Source organism: Nicotiana tabacum, chromosome 17, assembly GCF_000715075.1.
Source record: "Nicotiana tabacum cultivar K326 chromosome 17, ASM71507v2, whole genome shotgun sequence".
Classification (NCBI taxonomy): domain Eukaryota; kingdom Viridiplantae; phylum Streptophyta; class Magnoliopsida; order Solanales; family Solanaceae; genus Nicotiana; species Nicotiana tabacum.
The window spans coordinates 143,623,820-143,629,285 of NC_134096.1; the positions used below are offsets into that span (position 1 = coordinate 143,623,820).

The 5,466-nt window shown below is 37.7% G+C and overlaps 1 pseudogene; it reads right to left on the reverse strand.

Annotated features, from left to right (window-relative positions):
* Nucleotides 1-1,106: 1,106 nt before the first annotated feature.
* Nucleotides 1,107-2,191, reverse strand: LOC107785209 (ribulose bisphosphate carboxylase small subunit, chloroplastic 2-like; annotated as a pseudogene).
* Between the last annotated feature and the right edge of the window lie 3,275 nt (nt 2,192-5,466).

Here is a 5,466-nt window from a genome sequence, read left to right on the forward strand (position 1 = left end):
CGAAAAGCAGGGGGACTATCTGTATAGGGTGATATATGATATGACACGTGGTCATCTAAAGGAAAGACACGTGGAACCCAAGACGGGGATGGCCGAAGACCGAATGCAGTCATTCCGCTTATCACCGGAAGGGATAACGTTCATAAAGATGTATTAAATTCTCTGTGCCCGGTAGCATTTAATAATGAATATTCTGCAGCATTAAGAGTGACGACCCGTTACAGAGAATTTGACATTTATGTTCACCGTTACATCTTCATCAATGACCCTCATAATTGATATTAAAGGAGGGCACGATCCTAGGACCTCCTTCCCTAGATACAACTATAAATAGTGAGCCCAGTTATCATTGTAAATGATATGAATTTTCTGGCTAAACTTACACTACATTCTATACAAAGCTAATTAATACAATCTTACTTTCTCGCTTTTTGATCTCATCATTGTTGTGCTCGGAAACCTTGTTCCCGGAACTGTCATCTCTGCTGTTTCATCTACGTTTTAAGAGTATTGTACATTTCTTTAATTATTTTATTATTTCAAGATCAAATTAGTTCACTTGTATAGAAACCACGTATAAATTCAACTGTACCGTTTTACAGGTAAACGATGGCAAGAAAAGGGATAATTGCTATTGTGGAGGGGTAAAAATAGTGCGACAGGAAGCTCTATTTGGTTGAAATAATGTAAAGCCAATTTTCTCAAGTCTTCCTATCATCAATAAACTTTATAGTTATACTCATTATTGGTTAACCAATTAAATACATTGTACAAAAGTTTTGGGAGCCCATTTGTGATAGCTCGTAGTATTAAATGGAATGAATAAATTGATACATTCGAAACTGTTATCCTTAAAGATCAATAAATTACGGAATAACAAGATGTGTTGTACTTTTGCTTTGCCTATGCACGCAGTCTTAGCAATTTCTGTGTTTTATGACAATTGTTTATTTGAAATTTAGATAACTGATAGGTTGTTCAAATAACAGATCTGTTCTTCAATTGAAAAGACTTGGACATGATCCTTAATTTTGCAGGCAATAGCATTGAGAAAGCAGATATTACTCGGATAATTAAAACCGATGTACACCACAAAGCAAATTACGAAAGAAACAAATGACATTATTAGTTCTCATAAACTTGATTGGAATTCAAAAATATACACCGAATAGAAAGAAGGAATTAAAACAAAGGAAAACCAAAACAGTTTCTCCGGGGAAAAACACAAGGAGAATTCAAACAAACTTCCCCTGAATACATACGGTAAGTTGTCTTAAAAATGGAGATTTTAGTAGCCTGCGGGCTTGTAGGCGATGAAACTGATGCATTGCACTTGACGGACGTTGTCGAATCCAATGATTCTGATCCAGGCTTGTGGGTAAGCCTTCTTTGCCTCCTCGACCTCAGCCAAGACCTGAGTGGCATCAGTGCACCCGAACATGGGCAACTTCCTCATGGTCCAGTACCTTCCATCGTAGTAACCTGGTGACTTGTTATTCTCACGGTAGACGAATCCGTGCTGCGCATATCCACAAGATAAACAAAACATTAACATGAGATAATACTCCTCTTTCACTTAATCAACTATATATGTCTAATCCCAAACTAGTTAGGATTGAGTTATTCATGTTAGTTATGCTTGATAATAGTAGCATGATTTAGAATAGATGTTTGACCTCAGTCTCGAATTCCAAGCAAGGAACCCATCCATTTTTCAAAAGGTATTCAACTTCCCTAAGCAATTGCTCCTCGCTCAAATCAGGAAGGTATGAGAGTGTCTCGTACTTCTTCTTGTTAATTGGTGGCCACACCTATATATATAAAGAATTAAAATAAACTTCATAAGTACAATAAAAAAGTGGGATTAATAATATGAAAAATAAATCAAATTACCAGGTTAAAATATATCAATATATAACGTAAAATTTCTTTACTCTATCAGTTTATATAAGCTAACTACAATAATATATGCTACAAACCTGCATGCATTAAACTCTTCCACCATTGCTAGCAATGGAAGTAATGTCAAGGTTTTGTTTTCTGGAAACAGGGAAGGAGTAGGCGGATTTGAGGCCAGTGAAAGGTGCAACCATACTGGCTTGAGCCGCATTAGCGCCGGTGGCAACGGCAGCGGCTGAGGAAATCACAGACGAAGCCATTGTTGAAAGTAATTGTTTAGCTTAAAGCTATTGCTTCCCTTGACCTTTGCTTTCAAGGGTGTGATGAGTGCTATATATAGTGATAAGGTTTCACGTCTTTTTCTCATCTAACGGACACAAGCAAGCAATGACCTCATCTTAGAGGAATCGTAGCCGTTGGATTGAAAAATTGACGGGCACATAAATTTGAACCCCTGACATTGATTACACTCAGTCGTCCTTATCTCAAAGTTCCCAAACTTAATTTGTGAATGGGAAATATTTTCTAAAACTAACAATTTGCTGCTATTCTTACTAATTAAAGACGGACAAGTTTTTCATTTTTTAAAGATAATAATTAATAACAGAACTTTTGAAGAAAATCAAGTTATCAACCCCTACATTATTCTTTTTTCAGTTTGGTTTTTGCCGTAAAGAATTTCGAGGGAAAATTTTGCAACCTTAACTTAGTAGGAATCAACAAAGGGTAGCAACAAAAATGGTAAGTCATCTATCTTATTTTAAACAGGGGCCACGCATATCAACACCATGAGGCCATTGTGATTTGGTTGAAATAATCATCTAAAGGCAATTCCGACTTAACTCAACTAATTATCAAAAAACTTTATAGTTATACTCACTACAGGAAATAAGATTTTCATTGACAACATTCTGTGTTGATCGCTTTAATCGGTAGCAATAGTGTCTGAGTCGCCATAATATGTGATGGTTTCAATGCTAACTATATGTGACTATTTTAGCAGCGACCTAATTTCAAAGTATTTTGTGATGCATATATTTATTTTTCGTGACGAGCTCTGTCACCACAAAAGATAATTATAAAACGAATTAGCTTTTGTGGCGACGAAGCTCGCCAAAAGTAAACAAATGCGTCACAAATAATTTAAGGTAGGTCGCTAGTCAAAATAGTAACATATAGTTTGTAGCGACTCACCACTTATTTTGGTAGCGACTAAAGAGGTCACCAAAGAACATCGTCATTGAAAACCTTATTTCTTGCCGTGACTCCTTATTGGTAATTACTTCTTCAATTAAATATATTGAACGAAACTTCAAACACACATTCGGTGTGATAAAGGAAGATAGAAATTTCGTTATTACGGTACTGATTATACTATAAATTGTAATAACCCGATCGGTCGTTTTGAGCTCCAGCGCATCGTTCGGCGGTTTGAGGCCTTGAGTAGCTGCACTTCAGGTATTCTGACTTGTACGCGTGGTCGGAATTTAATTTCGGAAAGTTCGGAGTTGATTTGGAAAGAAAATTCTCATTTCGAAAGCCTTAAATTGAATGAATTGACTAAGATTGGATTTTAGAGTAAACGGCCTGAGAATCAGGATTTGAAGATTCCAGCAGGTTCGTATAATAATTTCGGACTTGGGCGTATGTTCGGATTGGATTTTGGATGCCCCGGGAGCGTTTCGGCACATATTGTGGAAGTTAGCATTTTGGAAGAATTCCATAAATTTGGGTTGAAGTGCATTTCGATGTTATCGATGTTCGTTTGGAATTTCGAGTCTAGGCATAGCTCCGTATGGTAATTCCGGTATTGGGAGTGCATCCGGAAGTGGATTTGGAGGTCCGTAGGTCATTTTGGAGTCATTTGGCTAAAGTTAGAAATTTGAAAGTTTTTGAGAAGTTTGACCGGGAGTAGACGTTTTTGATATCGGGGTTAGATTCCAATTTCGGAAGTTGAAGTAGGTCCGTAATATCAATTATAATTTGTGTGTAAAATTTGAGGTCAATCAGACACGGTTTGATAGGTTCCGGCATCAGATGTAGAAGTTTGAAATTCTAAAGTTCAATAGGCTTGGAATGGGGTGTGATTCATGAATTCGACGTTGTTTGATGTGATTTGAAGGCTCGACTTCGTAATGTGTTTTGGGACGTGTTGGTATAATTGGTTATGGTCTCGAGGGACCCGGGTGGATTTCGGGTGGTTAACGGATCGAATTTGAAATTTGAAGAAGAGTTGAGGCAGCTGATATCTGGTGTGATCGCACCTTCGCAAAAGGGCCACGGGTACGAAGCCGCAAGTGCGAAAAATCCATCGCGGGTGTGAAGCTGCAGGCGCGAAGAATTTTGCCTCGAGTGTGAACCCGCAAGTGCGAGAAATCCATCGCAGGCGCGAAGGATTTTGCTGCGGGTGCGAAGCCACGTGAGCGAAGGATTTTGCCGCGAGCGCAATGATCGCTGGGCATTGAGTGTTTAAAGCGGGGATTTGAGTATTTTTACTTATTTCTTCATTCTTGGACGATCTTTGGAGCTTCTTGAGAGGAGCATTTACCTAGCAACTTGGAAGTAAGTTAATTCCCACCTATTACAAGTTAAATACATGGTTATATATGAATTTAGACATGGAAACAATAGAAAATGTGGAATTTTGGTAGAAAACCTAGAATTTGGTATTTTTGAATTTTTACCATGAATTGGAGCATGGAATTGGACATAAGTCATATATTTGAGTTCATAAGGTTATGGGTGAAGTTTATCTTCGAACATTTTTGGAATCTGGGCACGTGGGCCCGAGGGTGATTTTTTTATTGACTTTTCGAGCGGAGTTAGAAATTATTATAAATAGGATTGTAATGAGTATTAGAGTATATATTTATGGATTTGATCATTTATTGACTAGTTTTGGAGCTTTGGGCATCGATTTGAGTTGATTGAATGACTTTGGAGCCGGTTATGAAACTTCGGAGCGCGTTAAGTCTCCTTTCTAACCTTGTAAGAGGGAATTAACCCCATAGGTGAACTAAATTATTGTGTGCTTCTATTTGCGGGGGTTACGTACGCACGAGGTGATGAGAGTCCGTACGTAGCTACTAGTTATGTCTATGTCCGGGTAGTTTTAGGCTCACATCATGCCTTGTTGATATTGTCATTAATTTATATTTATTGTCTGCCTTGAGAGGGAGCGAGATTGAGTTTGCTTATTAAATGTTTTGAAAGGAGTTGAAATTGAAGAACGTAAGATTTAAAAGGTTTCGTTTGAACTTTGTAATTTCGAAAAGGACTGAGTAATACTATAATAGCTTAAGAAATCTATGTATAACCGCGTCACATGTATGTTTCGCGAGCGGGGTAATTTTCTTAAAAAGCTACAAGCTAAATTTCCCTTATTTTTTTAAAAGAATCAAGAAAGAGATATGATTTTAATGTTAAATTTATATTTGACTGGGTTGCAAGTATGATCCGCGAGCGGGGAGATTCCTTATATTTATATTTGACCGCGTCGCACGTATGATTCGCGAGCGGGGTATTTCTTTTTACCACTCTTATGGGATCGGGTCGTTCGCCTCGGCA